Source organism: Lissotriton helveticus, chromosome 2_2, assembly GCF_964261635.1.
Source record: "Lissotriton helveticus chromosome 2_2, aLisHel1.1, whole genome shotgun sequence".
Lineage (NCBI taxonomy): Eukaryota > Metazoa > Chordata > Amphibia > Caudata > Salamandridae > Lissotriton > Lissotriton helveticus.
Window position 1 is genome coordinate 254,485,121 of NC_136060.1, and position 23,786 is coordinate 254,508,906.

General features: G+C 47.9%; 2 protein-coding genes across 2 annotated transcripts in view; one reads left to right on the forward strand and one right to left on the reverse strand.

Moving 5' to 3' along the window:
* The window catches only part of ZCCHC4 (zinc finger CCHC-type containing 4), a 374,799-nt gene that overhangs the window by 179,597 nt on the left and 171,416 nt on the right, over positions 1-23,786 (reverse strand). The gene's annotated exons all lie outside the window — the stretch shown is intronic.
* Positions 7,659-23,786, forward strand: part of LOC144821396 (E3 ubiquitin-protein ligase TRIM69-like) — a 56,821-nt gene continuing 40,693 nt past the window's right edge. The window contains exon 1 of the mRNA XM_078678378.1: positions 7,659-8,038. The gene's annotated coding sequence lies outside the window, so the exon portion shown is untranslated. The remainder of the gene's footprint in view (positions 8,039-23,786) is intronic.

Here is a 23,786-nt window from a genome sequence, read left to right on the forward strand (position 1 = left end):
AATAAAGGGTGTCTGCGTGAATGTTCTGTGCGCATACGTGCCCTGCCCATGTGCTGCGTGCCTCTGTATGAATGCACATTACAGAAGGTGAAATGATTGGCTTTTCAATGCTTAAAAGAATGACTCCTTCGGAATACGTGTCTTCACATGACGAGCCTATGGCCTGAGCACGGCAGCCTCGGCCCGCGTCTGCTCAGACTTGTTCTTCAGGCTGTACACTCTGCTGCCGTTCTCTCCTCCCAGGTGTTCCAGTGCCCAGTGTGCACAGAGGCGTCCGGAGACCGGTAAGTTATCGACCTGCTGTGTCACGACAGGGGCCCGCGCCTCACACCCGATCACTCGGGAGCTGCGGGTTCAGTGCTGAAGGGCGAGTTGCAAGGCTTGAAATGCTAAGATTTGTTGCACCGTCCGAACGATTTGTGACTGTGTGCTGACGAACCAGGAGATGATGTAAGCGAACAGTACACAAACCGGGGCATAGGTCCCATTGGCGCAGCAGGTGCAGTGACACCGGGGTCCAGAATATTGATGGGCCGATTTAACCATGACAATTGCTGTATTTTACTACCCCAAAGGCAGTTAGAGGGGCAATTTTCCTTACTTGCACTACTGACCACAAACATAGTCAAGCTCCTGTAGTGCACCTTCAGAGTCCTCAAATGTTCGTGCCGAAAGTGCCAGAGCACCCTCTGGTGTTCTGGTGCCGTATGACCAAGTTAATTTCCTAAAATAACAAGATAATTAGTAACATAATTATTAATCCATGCTTCTCTCTGTTTGGAGAGCCTTTGTGGTCAAGTATGGTCAGTTATAAAGAAGGGGGTAAATAGATGTATGCAGTGGATTTTGTATAGCGTAAATGTAGGGAGGTGGCAGAGTGTCTAACAGTGGGGTTGTTTACAATTGGGCAACACACTGCTGGGGTGGTTAATATACTTTTTAGTTTATACCCCTCCGGTGTTGAAAGAGAGGATAAGGCATTGTGAAAAGGGACGAGGAGCACCAACGCAACGTAGTTTAAAGAAAAGAAAACATAGTGCCTGGTTTAGAGCGGCGGGTGAGTATTCCGTCACCAACGTGAGGATACCACCGGGAGGAAGAAATATCCGTCACGTTTGTGGCAGAGTAACCTGCCCGCTAAACTGTAAATGAGGCCGATAGTCATCTCAATAAATGTCCTAACAATCTTAATTGTTAAACGTGTAAATTATACCTCAACAGGTTTGGGAAAAGATAGTGCCTTTTTTCTATTCAGTAAAAAACAACTAGATTTATTGTAGATATCTTTGGAAAAAAAGCTACAACTGGTTTTCCCGTACACTGTTACCTAGGGTGTTGGAGATGTCACTAAAATGCACGTGTCTGGACTGAAAGTGTACTCTCTCACCCCAATCCGTGCGGTGACGGACGTTGCTGTCCGTATCCTGTGCTCGGGAGGCTGGTGCCTCTTTTCATATGATGATGATGGACAAGGCAGCATGTAGGAGTCAGTGACATGAGCGGCTGTCAGTGCTGGAGAAGTACTGTGCAGATGGGTTTGTGAGGTGGGGGATTTAATGCAAACAACAAGGCTGGGGCACGTGAATTTCCACGATCTTCTTCAAGGAAGCCTCACCATTAATGCTTGTTTAGCGCCTAGCCGTGTACAAATGTGCCCGGTTGCAAGACAACGGATTCCCCAGGCAAATTTAGAGAATGGCCACTGACAACTCACCGAGCCAGGCCACACAACAGATCAGGAAATGCACTGGCCACATTACGGTGGCCACCAGCATAATATGGATAGTGGCAACGAGCCTAAAGTCTTGGATGGCCACGTATTAAAGTCGTACCTGTTCAATAAACACTTGACAGATAAGGAACCCAAGGTAAACATCCCATTAAGAGTCCCAAACACCGGAGCACAGGAGCTGCACTTACTTTAAAAGCACAACCAAACCTTGTACTGAGATCAAAGTTCTAGTCGTTTTGTCATGCACAACGGAACAAGGCAAGCTAACATGTTATCACACACAGAGGAAAAGAACACGCTACCCTGCTATTTTAGTATTATTTAATTTGGATCTGTCGCTACGAGTCACTGTGAAGATAAACACACTAGAATTGTGATCCAGCATGGTTTCCAGTAGGGCAATTACAGGAGGCGCAGACGACATCAAGAGGAAGCTCAGGGCCCCACCAATCAGCACTGGTGGTACACCGTCCACAACTGAAAAATGGGGGTCACTTAAGGGTCCTTGACTCTCTTGCTAGACCTGGACGTGCGGTCTAAGGCTTAACGCAAGAGATGGACTGTGGGGTCAAGGTAGGTTCAGAGCAATACCTAATCCAGGCAATAATAAAGTGTCAATATCTAGTGGTCTTTATAAAACATTGGATTCTAACATATCTATGTATAATGTACAGCAATAATGGTAAATAAAGCTAGGGGTAGTGACTTCGCTATAAGAAAGCAATGTATAATATCGTCACTAGACAGTCAAAGCACATGTAAAACATAATACACCCTTACCCTGAGTCTGTGGTGCTCAGGAGCTGGTAAAACACGAATGAGTATGAAGCACTAATGATCACAAACCTCAAAATGCAGGAAGAAAACCTGCTGCAAGCAGAAAATAAACAAAGAAGCAATGTAATTCACTATGGAAACTGCAGCTAAAGTTACAAATGTTTTTTTTGTTGCGATATACTACAGACACAGTAACTGTTACTCAAAATGTATCACTGAAAACATGGGATAATATATGTATCTTAAGTTACTTAAAAATGTTTGCAAACCTAAATGTTTACACACATTGGAATAAGGTGACAAGCAGCAACTACAACAACAAAAGTATCACAAGCACCTTCAAGGTAATAGGTGAGGGTATGGTGGAGCTATGCTGACCTCAGGTGCCAACTGGCACGCAGGGGCAGCTGCCCCAGAGCACATGGGGCTCAGAGAAGACCAGAAAGGTTCATTGACCTGGACAGCCAACTGGATGCTGGACCGCTATGATCACCAAGGTCAAAGGGCCAACAAAGACATTAACATCAACAATATTATAAATTGGTGTAAACAGAGGTGTGTACACCATGCTGAGTCACGGGCAGCCACTCTCTCTTGTGACTCAGCAGATGCTCGCAAACACTGGGGCCTACAAGATCTACTTCTCTGCAACCTGCTTCTATCTTCTGGTGAGGAGGACAGTGAGCATTGGCTACTCTGGTTTCTACTGGTGCAGGACTCCTTGAGGTGAGTGGGGGCTTCCATGCTCAGAAAGCAGCAGGGCAGAGAAGCAGAGCTGCAGCAGCGCCATGGCTTAGTCCCAGTCACAATGGAGTGGACAGCACTCAGGCTACACACTCTGGATACAGTTCGCAATAAAGGGTCTTCACATGTGGGGTTTACTGAGCTGGGGGCAGCTCACAGTTATATTCACAAATGTGGGCAGTTGGGGGTGGAAAGTCAATGCCCAATCATTGTCCAGTGTGTAACAAAATTACAAAGTGCCACACAATCACCAGGAATCAGACTTCCCTATTCAGAGAAGAGTTACATATAGTTGGACTCTCTGCCTACATGCAGATGAACCACATTTGCACAGAAATCAGAGTTCTTGTTGCAGAGATTCCTCGGGCAGTGACCAGGCAAAGTCTCAATCTGTTTTTGCTCTGAGACAGTAGCTCTGAGGTTTATGATAATGTTTGTATATTAAGAATATTTTCTAAAAAAATCAATAGTTCTTCTCCAGAGTGTACAGGCTCGGTGTGTCTGACATCCAAGAACATGCCTGTGTGAATGACAGCTCTCATTGCAAAGTACAACAAGAGGTCCTCAGGTCAACAACATTCGGAAATAAAGTCTGATTTATAGTTGAGAACTTACCCATCCATCCATCAATGTTCAATGCTGGGAGAATATAGGATTATCAATATTTCGTTCCTTTTCCACAAAAGAGCAGCTCTCATGTATGCCTAAATAGTTACCAGTAATTGGGTCAGTCATCTGCCTAGCGTACCTGCTGTTTAGAACTTTCTGTAGGGAAGCAACTGTGTGGTTCCATACTGGAGTGCTGCTGCTGAAATACCAGACAACGTGAGCAATAGCTCAGAGATAGCCCGTTTACTTACCTTCCCAACCACAGCTCTTAAATACAGTTGCGGTCAGCATGGCTCATGGGTAGGGGGATGCGCAAGTGGTTGTAAGGGAAGAGGGGGTCATGTGGGGTTAAATAATAAATAAAAAAATAAAACATACCTACCTTCCCGGGTCCCAAGTCTTCGGTCTGCTCCTGCTTTCCTGCCTCTGCAGGAACAGCAAGCAGGCAGCCTCCCTCTAATCCCCTAAGCCAATCACCACGCTGTAATGGCAGCGTTGTGATTAGTTGGGACGCCGCCCACACAGGCGTCTATGGGGAGGCTATTTTCTCCATGTGGGCTCCATGCAGCCTACATGGAGAAAAGGGAGAATACGCATGACTAGTTAGGTCGGCCCCAGAGGGCCGACCAAACAGTCAAGGCCCTCAACATTGGGCAAGCCACTCCTCCCCTGCCCTCGAGCAGACCTCCCACCCGTCGGCCCCCAACCAAACCCTTCTGCTTTCTCGCAGTGCGAGAAGCAGAAACATAAAATGGGATGGCTCCGCCCACATGAAGGAGCCATCCCTGCTTAAATACAGAGCCTGGAAGGAAGGTGGTAAAACACAACACTAGGAGTCTTGCGTAAAGAACAGACAGGAGTAGGTCTGCGCTCCTTAGTGGACGGATGAAAGACCACCATCAATCATGACTAAGCTTGGGCTCTCAAAACATGAGTGCTATCTACAGTCAAACCATTCCCTTTACCAGTCAGTAGAAGAAAGGAGCTAAACTACATAAAACGGCCACTGCAAAGCTTTCTACCTAAAGCAAGTCCAGATAACAGTGGCATCCATCTTGAAGCCAGACCAGAGCTGCCAGTGCAAAATAAGAAGTACCTCAGCTGGAAGAGATTGTTTTTAAAGGCTCACATTCAATCCTGAGAGCCTTAAAACACAACAAACCTGTCCACTTCTTTCCAAGATATTTCCATATCAAATGGGTCATATTCAAAAGACTGAAACAGCTTTTCAGGAGCAAACCAAGTTAAAGCCCCATTCAGAGTAGTGATGATACTAGCTGAATTCAAATCAACAACTGCCCCTCAGCTCATGTATTCCAGGGGATGGAACAGGCACGAAAGCTATATTATGGGGTGGTTTTTGTACGGGCAGTAAATTATACAATATTGAAGCTTTATTTCTACGTAATTAATTAAGCATACATTTATACATTGAGCTTTATTTCTAAGTAAATATTGTTCTTTAACTGTGTCTTGATTTACTGTCCGCCTATGGTGTTCTAGCAGCAAAGTTTTATACTCAATTTGTTTCACTGTGTTCACTAAGTTTTTTCCACTGACATATAACAAAAATCGTTTTCTTTCATCACAGAACGTGCCAAAAAAAGGTAGCAGGGATGGCAGAAAATACCCAGCTCAACAATTCTGAAAATGGCCTGAAGAAATGGGCAACTTCCATAAAAGAGATTGAAAGTCAAAATGGCAGAACTGGTGATGAGTGTGGCACTTGTGAGACACTTGAAGGAGAGGAGGGCCCAGCAGCTGGCTGTAGACGAGAAACTCCTCGAAGTCAAGTATTGCAGCACTACCCCAGAGCACACCACTCAGGACACGACCCTGTGGTGATAACTACACAGACGCAGGAAAAATCAGAGATCTTAGAGGGGAAACAAGAGGTACATAATACATGCGACCAATTGTATGCTCATGAAATAAAGTGTACTAGTTTAAGGATATGTACGTGCAGCAGGAGTACTTTTCTCCCCATTTTTTAAAAGTAAGGGAAGTTCTATGTAAGATATTCTAGAAGAAACATCTTGGATGGTCAGGCAAATGAATCTTAAGAGTTACATACTACTACCAATTAAATAGCAAATTATTCTCACCATCTAAAAAACACATATTTAGAAATGAAGTCTATTTCTGCTGGCCCAACCATCTCTCCAAAACCCAGATTTTGATAAAGATGTTGCTGTCTTAGGTTTGGAGGGGTGACTAAGTGTGTCAGTAATGTACATATTGCATGCACCACTTACACTGGTTTGCCTCTACCAGGCCTGATTGAGCTTTAATGTATTCACAATTATTTACCTTCATGCCATGGTACCATCATAACCACAATATGGTCTTTATTACCACTTATAAAATAAGGTCAGTACTATGCAAAGATGGGCACCATCATGCCAAGCCTATCCACGGTACACCCTGAATCAGCACAATAATACAGAGGGGAGTATGAAAGAATCTATGAGTGTCATGGATGACCACAATACGTCAAGAGTTACATGTTTTGTGCAGTAAATCCTCAAAATATGGCAAAAGTTATAACCATACTGCCCAAACCATCACTATATCAGGAATGACCGCCGTATGTTAGGAATTACCAAGATTGTGCACCTTTGTACGACAGAAGTCTACATGTCAAGAATTACTACTGTATTACAGAACCACCATTATGCCTTTGGCAGGCACCGCTGTGCAATAAATATGCACAATACGCTGGGAATTACCACCATTATGTGTGCGCTATCATTTTACAAGGGGTCAGCATACATGTAATGGATACCACCAGGGGCATGGCACAGGGGGGCCCTCCAACCCTTTATGGGGGCCCCGTTTAGCCCGAAGCAAATGAATATTTCTGAGATGTGGGAGACTCAGGGACCCCTCATCACTCTCTGCAGGGGATCCCGATCATTTTCCATCATACCACCGGATGCCACAAGTTGCCAAGCATTACCACCAATGTTCTGGGTCAACATTTTACTAGGAATGGGCATCATCCCATGGATGTCCACAAGCTGCCAAGGATTGCCACCATTTTATGGGAGTCAGCATTACCCCAGGGAGGGGAAATATGCATCAAACCATGGGTGCACTCAAGTTGGTAAAAATCACCACCCAGGTGTTAAAGCCTGTGTTATATCGAAGTGGAAATCTACATCATCCCATGGATGCCCACAAGTTGCCAAGAAGAACCACCATTACACGAGGGTCAGCATTTAAATATGGGTGGGCAAATGGCACAGGAAACCACATGTATGTGCATAAGCATGTGCACACGCATGCGTACACACAAACACCCAGCGTTAAAACCTTTTTCTTAAATAACAAAAAGCTTCTGCATTGAGCTGCCACCTCAACTCCTTCTGCTACTTTCAGCTCCCTCATGCAGACGGCTACTGTACTTCCAATTGGCTCCTGGGAGGAGAGCAGGGTAGATTTGAATCACCTTGGGTGGCAATGGAGAAGGAGGAGTTCCTGTGAAATTAGGCAAGAGGGGAGAGCCTGGGGAAGAAGGGATGAGGGGATGAGGGGAAGGGAAGAAGTGGGAGTCCAGACTTGCCGCCAGCAGCTCTGGCAGTGTGGCTCATAAACAGTTAACTTCTTGTGCTCCTCAGCTCTGGCTGAGTGAGTCACTGAGAGTGCTGGCTTCAGTGCTACAATGTTACATTTGCGGCCTCAGCCTGGCTGCATTAATTAATTCATTCTCAGGCCGCCTGCACCGCCGCGCGCCAGGCTGTCTTTCAACCTACACTCTGCCGATCAAACACCCGGGACGGGGTCTGCCCATAAATCCGGATGTGATCTCACATGGTCCTACAGCAAGTGAGGTCGCCAGAGAAGAAGTGGCGGGGGATTCGTAGTGTGCGCTCGCCGCGGCGCTGCAGCAGTGTGCTGCCTCACCTGCTGCTGGCTGTGCATAAATTAATAATTATACACCACTCAGCTGGCCGCAGCAGCGGCGTTCCGGGCAGCCCGAAGGCATTTGTCGCACACTACTGTCAGTGACAGCATGGCATGATGGGGGCAGGGAGTCTGCCAGCAGTTGTGCAGCTCATCATGTGTGCCAGTGGGGCAGTGACCCCATCATCAGGGTGACCCCGTGCGGCTCACCGCCACAGCCGCCGGACGACCGTATAGTCAGGCTTGACTGAGAAGACCCGCTTTGCTCAAGTAAGTTTTTACTGTCAGTTTTTCGTACTTAAGTTTCCGCCACTGCAGGGCAGGCGCTGTTGACATGGCCGGGCCGCGCACCCAGGTGATAATGTTTATGTACCGCGGTCAGTTCTTGACAGACCCTGTGACCATGATCTTACCAAACCCTAACCGCTGTTCCTAAACCTGCTTGTTACGCAGAACCAATTCTCATGCTGCACTGACATAGAATCGCGGCTTCATTTGTTGTATGGGTAAGTAACTTCATGAGGCGAGGTTTGGAGGAGTAGAAGGCAGTGTAGTGGTGGGGGGAGACCGAAATTGAAAACTTTTGGTCGTGCCCACAGAGACGTTCTGCTAAACATAAGCCGTGTTCTTGCCTGTTTTCTCTTGGCAGGATGTGTTTATTCGTTGTATGTCATTTTGGTATAAAAGGCATGTCACGAGTCTGAAAGACTGGTTTAATACTAATGGTTACACATTTGTTTACAATGCAGTCAGGTTACAGGAGGGAGCACTACTGGGTTAAAGCCCTTCCATTTCTAGTGCTCTGCCACAGTTTCAAGAATATCTTGGAGTTTCTTGTTGCTCAAATGGCTGTAATTTCTGATAATTAGAAGTTTCCCTCGTTTTCATTGCATGATTTTTGCTCGCTCATAGTCGTTGAGATGTCACTCATAATTTAACTGAAATTATAAAAATGTCACAAATGGCAATCTGAAACCTTGGCCGCTATGCTGTCTCTGTGGCACTTGCAAAAACAACAGTTGATGGACAGAATGCAGAACAATGTCATACATTCACCCCAGTACAGAGATCTGGCCCTAAATCCATCCTTTTTTTGCACTCCACCCCGAGTGGGATGGCTTGGCAGTTCGGGCTGGACTGTTCCCATGAGGCACAGGGTCAAGGCTGATTTGCAAATGGCCATGTCTGAACTGGGGTGGTGTGGAGTGCCCAAAAACGATGGATTTAGGCCCAGATCTCTGTACTGGGGTGAATGTATGACAGTGTTCTGCATTCTGTCCATCAACTGTTGTTTTTGCATTTGTCCCTGTGGCACTGGCAGCTCTGTGAGGATACACTGCTGGGAAGAGCTTTCCATTGATGAGCCACCTACCAGCATTGACTATCTCCTGTTCAGTGCTCAGGAAAAGTCTACGCTTTCTTCTTCCGCAAAGACACAAGTTCTCATAGATAATACAACTGAAACCTAAGTATGGAGTGAGCTAACCTAGTAGCCACCATACTCACATAATTGGAAATAGATGAGGTGGGTGTTTCGTAACCATAACATAAGAGAAGCTCTAAACCTTTACTTTGAAAAGAAGTTCCTGAGGGTGTGGCCTACAGCATGATTTGGGAGGCTGCCGGTGGGGGCGGTCGAGTTCGGAGGAGGGGTTTTTGATAGCATATATATCAACGTTTGTCAGGATAGCGAGCCACAAAAAAAGAGGACAGGGACAAACACATTTCGTAACTGGAAACCAAACACAGTGTCAAGGAAATCATACAGGAAGTTGACGAAAGCAGAGAAGAAACAGAAGCCTTGCTGGTGAAAGATGCAGCACAAGACAGTTGTATTATGACAGGAGAAAAAGATGCGCAGGCCTTTTGCTTATAGGATAGGAGGTGTTCGTGCAGAAAACGTCATCCATTAAACAAGGGCCCAAAAAGACAAGATATATACTAACTCCACAGAGAAAGGAACACATGCTGAAAAAATGATACTGACCTCAACCAGGCTCAGGTATGTGATCAAGAAAAGCAGGAAAACTATAATCAAGAAATAAAATTCCCTGACTTCGCACCTGCAATAATAGCTTCCCCACAAGAACCCATGTCAGAAGAGATGCGCTAAGCCATACTGCAGATACTGGGCAACAAGACTCGGAGGCCAGTTGCCTGTACAGTTTCTTTTCACAAAGCCTTCCAGCCCCGTTTGGTAGGTTCACCCACAAAGGTGTTTCACAACTACAGCTGCCAATAATACTGAGAGGTACTAAGCAGGCCTGTCTTTACCACTGCTTTTGCACTCTCCATGGAGCCCCTGGTGCAGAAGCTAAATACAGGCGGCAAGCAGGCATTATATAAACTGTCCCTGGTGGGAGATGATGTCCTGTGCTTTATTACAGATGCAATTAAATCCCTGGCAGCAATGAATCACGAGTTTCGATACTTTTAGGGAGAGGCAAGAAGTTTTAAAATCAATTATCAAAAATCAAAATGGACGATCATATCAAAAGGGCCATCTGAAAACCAGCCCCTGGTAACCTCTTTTTTTTAAAGTTTGATTTTATTGAAGATAGGAAAAGGGGGGGAAGAGGGTAAAAATGAAGAAACAGGAAAAAGCATGTGACAATAACATACAACTTAAGCAATAAACATGAGCAAATGTAAAATACATAAGAGGGGGCGTGGCCAAGATGGCGTCGGAGTAGGACGCATCTCTGAGCCTCTCCGACGCCGCACCGAAATTGCTTCGAATAGCGGGGTCCCTGGAGTGCTGCTCGGCACTAGCTGGAAGGTGAAGGCTGGCGGAGTGCTCCGGTGCCGCCAGAGGGGCGATTTGGGGCCTGCGGCGTCTTTTAGCGCGGATCCGGGCTGCGGCCTGTGAAGCAGCGGACTCGAGTGCTGGGAAGTCCGGCCTCGGCCTAAACGGAGCCTGGCCTTTGTGGGCCCGACCAGTGCTGCCGACCCCGGCTGGGACCTGCTTGAAGCGGACCGCACCATTCCCGCAGGGACGCTGAGCTCAGTGCGGTGTGGAGGGAGGACACGGCGACACCAGCAGTGAGAAGCCGTGGACTGGCTGGCCGAGTACCGGCGGAGATGGCCCGGCTGGGCGCGTGATTGGCTGACCCACCACCAGGGCGCATCGGAGGTGAGCCGGAGCAACGGAGGGATGAGCGGAGCCGGAGGAGGGCCTATGACAGTTGCTGCTTGATCGAGGAAGCATATTGAACGGTCCGAGCGACCGGGACGCTTTGCTGCCTGGGTTAAGCGAACTCGGTGGGCAGACCAGCGACGCCATTTTGGAGAGTAACAAGAGAGGGAGGCTTTTAATCAGTAAGAGAACCGGGTGCACAGCCCGTATAGACGCACATCAGTTTAGACTTGCTGACTATTCAGGTGCAAGACGGCGAGTGGAAAGACCTTGAACCACTCAATAGAGTAGAAAGAAAACTACCCCTACACGAACGGGATTGATTGCCGTTGCACTCTAGACAGTGTGTACAATGTTAAGTAACACAATACAACCAAGCACATAACAAAAGTGACAGAATTATCAAAACAAAGAACTCTCAATGAGTAGATCTTGGAGTCTTTAATGTTGCGAACAGCCAGCCGACACGTGTTTCATCGCATTCGCGATTCCTCAGGGCTAATTGGCTGAAATCCAGTCAGACGGTCGCTCAGCTGGTGATACTTCCAACCCAGCCAGGCCCTTGACCACAGATACTTCGATCTAGTATCCGATGTGAGAACGGTTTTCTTCATTTAGCGCCAATACATATCCGATTGACGATCTCAAGTTCTAAGGGTTTCTTTATAAATGGCCCACGGCGAGTAGGGTAATGCTCTGTTGTTGTAAGGTATACTTGATTGCCGTGGTAGCTATCAGTGTGTAATGCGCTTCAAGCTCTATCAAGCGGAGAAGCGGCGTGTACAGCGTCCGGATCCGACGGCCGTGTTCCTGTTTGGACCGTCGGATTTGTTTGAAGCGCATTACACACTGATAGCTACCACGGCAATCAAGTATACCTTACAACAACAGAGCATTACCCTACTCGCCGTGGGCCATTTATAAAGAAACCCTTAGAACTTGAGATCGTCAATCGGATATGTATTGGCGCTAAATGAAGAAAACCGTTCTCACATCGGATACTAGATCGAAGTATCTGTGGTCAAGGGCCCGGCTGGGTTGGAAGTATCACCAGCTGAGCGACCGTCTGACTGGATTTCAGCCAATTAGCCCTGAGGAATCGCGAATGCGATGAAACACGTGTCGGCTGGCTGTTCGCAACATTAAAGACTCCAAGATCTACTCATTGAGAGTTCTTTGTTTTGATAATTCTGTCACTTTTGTTATGTGCTTGGTTGTATTGTGTTACTTAACATTGTACACACTGTCTAGAGTGCAACGGCAATCAATCCCGGCCATTTTGGAGAGTCCCTGGAGGGCGATCAGCGCTACAATTTCTTGTCTGCCTCCTAGCTGGGGGGCGCGCGGCGCGGCCTCCTCGCGCCGTCTGCTCGGTTGATCCGTGGAGGTAACTCTCTCGCCCAGTATTAGCAGTGGGGCCACCGCTGGAAAGCACGGAGACCGGATTGAGGGGTACCGAGGTGCCCGGCCGCCCGAGGGACGGTCTCCTCGTGCGAAGACACACGAGACTCTATTGCGGAAGGGCCTTGCATAGCGGCCTTTGGAAGGCCGATCCTGAGGGTCCCTAGGCCTGGATTTCAGTGAGAGCTCAACCGGAGGGGTCCCAGGAGCTCTGTGCCAGACACCAGCATCGAGGTGAGGACCTTGCCGACCGTTACCTGCTACCTGCATTGGAGGGCACTCCCGGTGCCCGTGGCACTGACGGATCAGCGGACGATCTTGGGGGAGTGACGCAGCACTGCTAACGGGGTGTCCCGAATCCGAAGGTCGCTGTCCTGAGCCTCGACCACCCGGCTGCGACTACCTGGGGCCTGGAGGTGGGAGTGCGGCGGCAATTCACGACCATGTCCAATTCGCAGCGCAGGGGGGGGAAGACGTTGAAGGAGGGGGCCTCCAAGTCATCGCAGCAACCGGCGTCGCCTGGAGCCAGCGGGTCCTCCGGACATTCAGATGATGAGGCACCAGCGACTAAAGCGTTCATGAAGGAGCTTTTCGCAACTATTAAGGAGGACATCTCCGAACTCAGAACACAGTTGGCATCAGACCTCCGGGAGGTGCGGAGGGACGTAGATGGGATTGGCGAAAGGGTCGCGACGCTGGAGGACCATGACCTTAACATGGCAAATGATGTGCACCAGCTCCAGCAGGACGTCATACGGCTCACGGAGCAGAATCTGGATTTGCAAACCCACGCAGAAGACTTGGAGAACCGCTCCAGGAGAAATAACATTCGCATCAAGGCGGTACCGTGGGATGGTGAATCGGGGGACCTGCGTGGATACGTCCAATCCTTGTTTCTTCAGATCCTAGAGGATGAGGAGCTGCGGGACATCCAGATGGACAGAGTGCATAGAGTGGGGCTGCCTAGAAGGGGAGGGGGCCCGCCGCCGGATATCCTCGTCTGTGTGCACGACTTTCAGATCAAGGAAAGGATTCTGAAGAAAGCTAGGACCATCACCTCATTGCAATTTAGAGGCCATCACCCCCAGCTTTACCAGGACCTGGCGGCGACAACCTTGCAGAAACGAAGGGACTTCCGGCCTGTGACCACCTTCCTCCGGGAACGCGGGGTATCCTACTCCTGGGGTCATCCTTTCCGGATTATCTTTCGATGGGAGAACAGGCTGAGACAGATCAATTCCCTGCGGGTAGCGAAGGATCTCCTGGGCATTGAGGAGACGGAACCATCTCGGGAGGCTCGTGGCTCACCGTTCCGAAGGAGGCGTCGCTCTTCTTCCTGGCACAGGGTGGGCCCGTCCCCAGAGCGGCAACGACCGGACCCAGCGACTAGAGAGCAGGAGAGAGGGGCCGCTGTGGCATCGGTGGCCTCCGCCACCACGTCGGATTCCCAGACGAGCACTGGAGCAGCATGACCCCGACATCATGGCATGGCGTCGGAGGGGCTCTTGGCCTGAGGTTCCCGGGGTATAATGGTACTTTTGGAGAAGACACCCCGGACCTTGGACCTGGGGGTCACCAAGTTGACACCCCCGCCCCGATTCCAGTCCAGTAGGGGACTTCCGAACCTCGACCTGCTGGAACTGAAGACCGCGAGGTTCAGGTTCAGTGCCTTGAGTTGCATTTTGTTGTTCTTTGTTCTGGGGGGGGTGGGAGATGGGTTTGTTAGCGCTCTAACTGTGGATGTCATGGCAGGGCGGTTGGGGTTGGGGATGGGGGTCGGTGGGGTGGTGGCGGCGACAGTGTGTGATGATTGTGTGCTGACGGTGTTTTTGTTGATATTCCCTTCTGTATTTCATATGGGACCCTTCCCTCGAGTCCCTGTGTCTGCTTCTCTCCCTTGGGAGTGGGTTCAGGTGCGTGTGCGAGACCGGTGCAGGCACCGTGGCTGTTTAGATGTGTGCATGGCGTGGAGTCTTTATGATCCCTTATGCCTATCAGCGTAGGGACCTGGAATGTAAAGGGCCTTAACTCCCCGCAGAAACGGCAGAAACTCTGGAAGTACATTGTGGATCACCACTTGGATGTGGTGGCCCTCCAGGAAACCCACCTAGCTAGGAGAGATGAGTTGAGGCTTCGTCATAGGCAGTTCCCTCTTATCTACCGGGCATCTGCGACCTCGAAGCATAGAGGGGTGGCCCTACTCTTCCGGGCTTCCCTGCATTTTCAGCCCAAGGGAGTGTGTGTGGATAAGGAAGGCCGTTGGCTGCTGATGAAGGGATGGTTACATGGCCGCCTGTGTACTTTTGCTGTATTGTACGCCCCTAATGCGGGACAGAATGGCTTTCTGCAGGGTCTGTTGAACAGGATGGGGGATTTTGTGGAGGGTCACTTACTCTTGTTGGGTGATTTCAATATGGTATGGGACAGGAGTTTGGATAGTTCTGGGGCCCGCAGGGCAGACACTGGCGTCTTCTCAGACGATACTACACGGCAGTTAAGTGATATGGGACTGATCGACAGTTGGCGCTTTATCCATGCTCAGACCAGGGATGACACCTTTTTTTCCAACGTACATCAGTCATACTCCCGCATTGACTATATCTTGGTTAGTCAGGCTCTTCGGGGGGACATACAGTTGGCTACTATCTTTCCACTCTCACTATCGGACCATAGTCTCGTGGTCCTGGGACTGCATTGGGCCGCCGGGGGGGATGGTTGGCGTAAGTGGTATTTCCCGGCAGCTCTGGTGCGAGATGAGGAGTCCTGTAAGGCCTTACGCAAGGCTATTGGTGAATTTTTTCTCCTCAATCCCCCTGCGGACACATCGGTGTATACCACATGGGACGCGTGCAAGGCCTCTTTAAGGGGCACGTGCCTCGCCCTCAACGCGAACCTGAACAAGCTGAGGCGCACGGAGAGGGAGGCTCTTGAATCGGAACTGGCCTCCTTGGAACAGGCCCACAAGGAGAACCCCTCCAGGGTGACTCTGCGCCCCCTGACGGCGGTGCGAGGGAAACTGAGGGCCCATTATAATAACAGGGCGGAGTTTACCCTCCTGCGACTTCGGCGCACCTCCTACTCCCAGGGCAATAAGATCGGGCGCCATCTTGCCCGGCAACTCCGGGACAAACGCGAGAAAGATTATATAGGGGGAATTCGCGATCAGGCGGGCTCTGTACGGCATAAAGATGCGGACAAGGCAGCCATATTCGGACGCTTCTATGCAGCGCTCTACTCGGGTGATGCTCTTGATCCGGGAGCACAATCCACATTCCTGGAAGGTCTGCCTCTACCGAAAGTTTCTAAAGAATGGAATGATTTACTATCCTCCCCCATCACCCGGGAGGAGGTATTAGATGCCATTAAAAGCCTGAAGATGCACAAGGCCCCAGGGCCTGACGGCTACACGGCCCTCTTTTACAAAACGTTCGCCTCTGAAGTTTGCGACTACTTAGTCTCCCTCTTCAACGCAATGGCGGTTGATGGTAGGACCGCGGACTCTATGGCCGAAGCGTTGATCACTGTTATCCCCAAACCGGGGAAGGACCCTACCTTTTGTGCATCTTACCGCCCGATAGCACTTCTCAATTTGGATGCCAAGATGTACTCCTCTATTCTGGCGGGTAGACTGCAGGATCTGATGCCTGCCCTCATCCATCCTGATCAATCTGGATTTATTAAGGGCAGGCAGACTCACGATAACCTGCGCCGCGTCGTACATCTCATCGAAAAGGAGGAACGATTTCGCATACCTGCGGTGCTCGTGGGGCTCGACGCGGAGAAGGCTTTCGACCGCGTCGACTGGGGTTTTTTACACCAGACGCTAGTGGCCTTCGGATTCTCCCCCCTTTTCATAAGGATGGTTGAGGCCAACTATAGTGGCCCTACCTCTCGTGTGTTGGTCAACGGCCACAGGTCCGCAAGTTTTCGTCATTCCCAAGGGACGCGCCAGGGATGTCCCCTCTCGCCCCTGCTTTTTGCCCTTAGTATAGAGCCATTAGCATTGGCGGTGCGGGAGGACGAGAGGATTCTAGGACTTCCATTTACAGGCGAGCAGCATAAGATCTCGCTCTTTGCTGACGATGTCCTGTTGTCCATCAGGGACCCAGCGCTGTCACTACCGCATGTCCACTCGGTACTCTCTGCCTACGAGGAAGTGGCGGGCTTCAAGGTTAATTTCGATAAATCCTACATCCTAAATCTGACCTTATCGGCAGGGGAGGTGCAACTGACCCGGCTGCTTACTCCACTCGCTTGGGCGTCGGAGTCCTTGCTTTACCTGGGCGTACGGCTGACTTCCACCGTGAATGCCCTGTTCCACGCTAACTTCCCGCAGATGTTATCCTAAGTTAAGACTGAGCTGGAACGGTGGAAGCCTAAATTCATCTCGTGGCTGGGCAGGATACACGCCCTTAAAATGGTGCTCCTTCCCAAATTGTTGTACTTGTTTCAGGCTCTGCCTATTCCGATAGGGCTGGACTACTTCCGTCGATTGAAGACCGTGATGCTGGGATATGTCTGGCAGGGTGGCCGAGCACGGCTTCCATTTTCGGTCTTGCGGCGCCCACGCTTGGAGGGGGGGGTTGGCTTTCCGGACATGCATTTGTACTACAAGGCCGCACAACTGAGGGTCATCGTGGAGTGGTCCCAACAGCTGTCGGAAAAGCATTGGCTCCACATGGATCGGAGCGTTGTGGGCCGCTCCATCTGGGATTTGGCCTGGAAGCCTAAAGCAGACCGGCCCAAAAATGCTTACATTAGCACTCCCACGAGCACAGTGTTGAAGGTCTGGGACACGGTGAGCGGCGACGACCGTTGGACCACGTTCCCGTCCCCATTCACCCCGATTCACTTCAACCCGGCCTTTCCCCCGGCTCTGATGGAGGGTCCCTTTGAAGCTTGGAGGGAGGGTGGCTGTAGAGCCCTCACCCACTTGTTCCATGGCGTCGTACCCCTCACTTTCCACAACTGTATGCGGGACTATGGCGTTCTTCCAACGGAACGCTTCAGACATCTCCAACTCCTGCATTGGGCGACGTCGCCTGCTGTAGTGGACGCTGCTACCAGACCCTTGTCGAAATTTGAGTCCTTCCTTCTTCGTACCTCCACCATGAAAGGAACGATTTCTTTCCTGTACAAACTGTTGCTAGACTCTGCCGTGACGCCGCGGCCGCGATATCAAGGCCATTGGGAATTCACACTGGGGAGGGACATTTCTACTAGTGAGTGGCAGGGCCTAGGGAGGGACGTGACGGCGCATAATCACTCTACTGACCTCAGAGAGGCACATATGAAACTCATCTTTGACTGGTACCTTTATCCCTCTAAATTACACCACATATTTCCCACTGCTTCAGATAGATGTTGGCGGGGCTGTGGGATGTTGGGAGACTTTAGCCATATATGGTGGGAGTGCCCCACCATCAAGCCATTCTGGGCTGAGATCCTATCCCACATAAAGGACATTTTGGGCTATCCGATCCCGGACTCCATGGCTTTTGTCTTATTGGGGCTTAGGGACCCACTACTCGAGCACCAGACTAGGGCGGATAAACGTGTTATGTGGTTGTGTCTGGGTGCGGCTAAAATGACTCTGGCTGCTGCGTGGAAGTCCCCATCTGCCCCCGCTATTTCCTTGTGGCATGCCCGATTGTGGCGTCTGTTGAGCATGGAACGCCTCTCTGACATCTTCCTGGGGAATTTTAAGAACTTTGTGTACAACTGGGGCCCGCTTGTGAGGTTTCTGTCCCGAGGCCTACCTTCAGCTGTGTGTCCATCAACGCTGCGGTCCCTTCATCTCTTCCAAATTTGATTCAGGAATGTCTGTAGTGCGGTGTATGCTTGCTGGTCGCTGCCACTGGGGGGAGGGTGATGTTGGGGAGGGACGAGGGTGGGGGGATGGTTGGGGACGTTGTCTTGAGTTTCTTCTTTAGTTGCGACTGGCTTTGACTAGGGAGGGCTACTGGGCCTGGGAAGGAGTTTGGGCTGGTCTTTCTGTCTACGAGTACCGAATCCACTGTTGCGATGGCTGTCCTGAGCTAGGAACTGAACTGAGTGGACTCTTCCCCGCTGCTTTGTCGGACTATTGCCAGCTTCTTGTGGACCTTGGAGCTTTACTGCCCTTCTTCTTCGAATGATTCCCTCCCTATTTTTGCTCCCCCTGTGTGGGTTTTGTGGCGGTATGTCGCCTGTCTTTCTCTCTTTCTTCCTGATCCCCCTCTTACTGTTTCCCTACCCCCTCTTGTTTCCTCTGATATACTGCAAAATAAAAATTAAAAAAAAAATACATAAGAGAAAATAAACAAGTCATTAATTTATCATGAAAAGCAAGTATAACAAGCATGAAAATAGCAGGAACAAAGTAAATAAGCACGAGGTAAATGTACTTTAATATAACCTTGGAGAATAACATTTTAAAGAGAAGGGCAATAGAAAATAGAAAGATAATGAATAAACCACAACATAAGAAAGGGAAGTAATCAAGGAGGTTTAAAATTCTACGAAGTGGTTGGTGGTGGCCGCATCTTAATAGCAGACTGATCAAGGTAAGCAGTGAGAGGGAGCCAATAAAGCTCAACATTCCGAGGAGGTTTGCTGGCAGAAGAAAAGGAAACATCTAGTCTATGGAAGTGGCACAGAGCATTCCACCAGTGTTGCATAGATAGAGCTGTGAGAGATTTCCAATTAGAGGCAATGTGTTGAAAGACAAGCGCAAGCATAAGATCAAAGAGACCAGCAGAGTGAGGGGGTAAAGAAAGATTGTCAGACAGGCTACCTAAGAACAGGAGAGGAGGAGAGTAAGGAATAGAAAGCGAAAAAATACGAGAAATACAAGACCAGATTTGGGTCCACAGAGCAGAAACCGAAGGACAGAGGAAGAACATGTGAAAAAGATCAGCCGAAGGGGAGTTACAAGACCAACATGCAGAGGAAGTAGAGGGAGAGAAACGAGAAAGAGCAAGAGGAGAGAGGTAAAGTCTATGATATAAGAAAAAGAGAGACTGAGTGAGTGAAGCAGAGCGAGAGACTTTCAAGGACTTAGGCCACAATTTGTCCCAAAGGGAAACAGGCCAAACAAAGCCCAAGTCCGATTCCCATGAGAGTTCAAGTTTTGATTTGGGGCGATCTGGAAGAGGAACAGAAAGAAATTTATAAATGACAGAAGCCTTGGGAAAAGTAGTAAGTAACACTAACAAAGAAGATGAGGGGATAGAGGAAGGTAACGAAGGCAACGAGTAATAGCGATCAAGAATAGTCTCCATCAGAAGAGTATATTTATGTAAGAAAGAACGAGGACAAGAAAATTGAAGTTGAAGTTGAGGGAAAGTGCAAGGAACGAGACCATCAAAGAGTTGATGAACCCAAATAATGCCCCTTTGACGCCATATAGACCAATAAATGGGTCTGTTCTTAATGAGGATAAGGGAGTTATACCAAATAGGCTGTTGTAGAAAGGAATCACGTGACATAATAACTGGAGAACAAAGAGGATGAAGAAGAGAGGAAGAATGTTTGAAAAGAGGTAGGGAAGTAAGTGGAGACTTGGAAGAAAAACGAAGAAACTCCTCAAAGGAAAAAGGAGAGACGAAAGCTCGTTCAATGGAAAGCCATAGGGGAGCGAAAGGGGAAGGTTCTTTCGACAACCAACGAGAGGCTTGACGTAAAGCAAAGGATTTATGATACAAACGAAGGTCTGGGAAATTGACTCCACCAATCACTTTAGGCTTACGAAGTAAAAGAAGAGAAATCCTCGCTTTTTTATTTTTCCATAAAAACTTGGAGAGAGAGGAATCAAGGCGATTAAAGTATAGGGCAGGGAATATGAACAGGTAACATAGAGAGAGTATAAATGAGAATAGGGGCAATCATCATTTTAATGGAGTCAAGACGACCCCACCATGAAAGGAAGAGGGGATTCCAAGAAGAGAAGGATTTATCAATGCGAGCAAGAACAGCGGACATATTTAATTTAACAGAAGAAGAAATAGAATTGGAGAACCAAATCCCAAGGTATTTACTTTTAGAGCTAGTCCAGGAAAAACCCGTGGCAGCAAAGTGATGAGGAAGACAAAACTTGGTGAGTGGAAGAATTTCTGTCTTGTCCAAATTGATGTTATAACCTGAGACAAGGGAAAAGGCCTCAAATTCAGCTAGTAAAGGGGGAATAGATGAATAAGGATGAGAGACAAATAAAATAATGTCATCAGCATAAGCTGAGAGTTTCAATTGGTGGTCCCCGTAAGGAAAACCAGAAATAGAAGAGTTTTGGCGAATGGAAGTTAAAAAAGGTTCAAGGGCTAAAACAAAAAGAAGGGGAGAAAGAGGACAGCCTTGACGGACTCCGCGACGTAAGGTGAACGAGGAGGAGAGTTGACCATTGACAAGAACTGAAGCTTTAGGAGATGAATACAGTAGAGAGACAAGAGAGATAAATTTAGGACCAAAGCCATGCCATCTGAGCGCCGCAAAGAGAAAGGACCAATCGATTTCTATTTTCTGTGTTTTGAAATGACTACATTAGGCTATTTATCTTTTTCTTTCATTTAGCATGTACTTCGCTGTTTGCTCATAGAGTGTACAGTTCTGTTCTAGTTGTTTCTCTTCTTTCTTTCCTCTTTCTTCCTCTTTGATCTCTTATACTTTTCTCTCTTTCTTTTCTTTCTTTCCTTTCTTTTTCTTTCCTTTCCCTTTTCTTCCCTTCGAAAATTTATAAAATGCTCTCTTCTCTCTATATGACTCTGGGAATATTTTAGTTATTTTTTGTATTTCACTTTATATTTACAATTCCTTCTGTCATTTGTTCACCTTATTTGCCAATAAAGCTTTCAAACTTAAAAAAAAAAAAAAAAAAAAAGAGAAGGGCAATAGGATATTCATGGTGGTTTGCGTACGTCTGCTGCATCAAGGATTAAAGAGGGACGAACTGGAGCACAGGAGGAAAGATAAGTTACCAAAGGAAGCCAAAAAAGGTCCAGTTTAATTGCCAGGGAGACAAGGGATACATAATTGGTGTCAAGACGGTGATGAAAACAGACTGCATTCCACCATGAGCGATAGGAAACATCCTTAGCTTGCTTCCAATTGGAACTGATAATGTGGAAAGGGACAGCTATCAAAAGGTCAAGGAGTTGGTAATGGCACGGGGATTGTGGGAGGTTTGGGGAGAGAGAACCTAGAAAACTGGAAAATCTTTTGTATTTGGGACCAAACTGAATTCCAAAATGTGGATATAGGTGGACATTCAAACAACATATGTTTGAGGTCTGCAGAAGGACAGGGGCAAGACCAACATGAAGAGTCGGACTCTGACGAAAAGTGTGACATGGCAAGAGGGGTAAATAAAATTCTGTTATAAATAAAGTATAAAGTTTGCGTGTTCTGGGCAGCTCTAGAGGTTCTATGAAGTTTGGACCAGACTCTATCCCAGAGATGAACCGACCAGTCTTGAGAGAGATCAGATTCCCATGCGACTTCAATTTTGGACTTCATTCTGTCAACCGTGTGGCGGAAAGAGTTATAAAGGGAAGAGGCAGAGGGAGTAGATTCCAGGAGTGAAGACGTGGGTCTACGATCTAAAGGAATATCAATGGAGGGTGGCAAAGATTGAAGGAAGAGTGTGAGAGCAGGATAAAGCAGGTCGTATTGAGAGCGAGCCTTAGCAGGTAATGAGTAAGAGGATTTGAGATCTGAGAACGGGAGAGGAACACCGTGTGAGAGCAGTTGAGAGATCCAACATAGACCTCGAGGATGCCAAACTTTCCAATAAATAGTGCGGTTGCGAATTTTAAGAAGCTAATTAAACCAGATAGGTTGTTCGTGGAGGGAAAGGAAGGAAGGATATGACGAGGTTAAGAAAGAGTGAAGAAGAGTACGGCAATGGGAGACAATAGGAGTATAATGACGTGCCGGATAAGACGTGAAGGACAGAAATTCACGGAAGGTAAGCCCCTGGTAACCTCTAATGCATTATATTGGTCTAGGAACAAAATACGATGGTTGAGATACATCTTATAACGAGCCTCAAAGATTTAAACAAGTGTAATGCTCCTAAACTATTAGCAACACCATACAAGGGTCTATATTGGTGGCAAAGGTTGGAAATACCTTAGTGAGGGAGGCTACGTTGTGTAAAATTAATTTCATACAGCTGCTGCTTTATGTCACTCAAACACAAACAAAGACATCCTTGAGACAATGCAGGATAACGTACAACTGATCCATCCATTAAATCAGTACTCTTTTGGTCATATATAGGTCCGGAGTTCCCAATTTGAATACATACATTTTGGCATACCAACTGAAACTTTGAATGGGGTCGAGGGCCCAAAGGTAACCTACTGCAGTCCTTAGAGCAGCAGCATTCCTTTATCCCCTCAGATGACCTCTGGAATTTCACAGGCATCACAGAACCCCAAGAATCTAATGGAATCATCCAAAACAGCTGTTCCCTACTGGACAAATGCTGTCACCCTGGAAGCATAGTTTTTATCTCCACCCTCTGATTCCGATTGTTGGCAACCATATTTTGACCCAGAAATATGCAGGGGTGAGACGTTTAGTAAATTGGCGAATGGGTAGCCCCTACACTTTGGAGAGTTTTTTGACGGGAAACTATAACAACTGGGAAATCTGTAACAAAACTTTACATTTGCAGGAAAGAGACATCCTCTGCCTCAATAAATGTCTACATTTGGCTACACAGGAGTGAACTCGTGGATGAAGGGATTGGAATTTTAATGAAACTGAGGTCTTACTAGCACAAAAGACAACGTTGAAGGTGGTGTCACACTTGTATAAGCCTCCAAAGTCAGGTCAATAACCACCTTCCTACCGATACGAGGTCAATGTACTAAATGCTGGTAGACCTACTGGAAGACCTGTGGGAAGTCATAATCTGTATTACCTGCTGCTAGTTCTGCATGGGAACATGACTAAGACAACATGTATTTTATTATTGCACTGGCGTAGACTTATTATACAATTGCTATTGGGGATCCATTTCATTATAACATATAAGTGGAAGGGCAGCAACCACCCAACAATATCACTGTGCAGGTCTAAAGCCTGAAATATTTATTCCATGGGGACGCTTACTGACATAGTCCTTACCAAGACTGGTATATATGCCAAAATCTGGGCGCCCCTAAGTGCCGCAGCCTTTAATGTGGGATTACTTCTTCCACCACCAAGATTGCGAACGGTTGCTAATATTGAAAACGTGTATTCTCCATAAAGGTGCCGTTTACCTGAAACATAGCCAATTCACGTGTTGTATGTTGAACGTCAGGACCCGTTTACTCAAGTGTTATATCATGGCATGAATTTCCTTTAACTTAATGAAATGCTATTTGAATGCAAACATACAAGGTTATGCATCGCTTCCCCACAACTCTCCTACTCCTGTGCTGCTGGTTTACACAAGGAATGTCGGAGTGGCGTCAATGCATAATATACAACTGTAGATGGATAACTGTTAATACA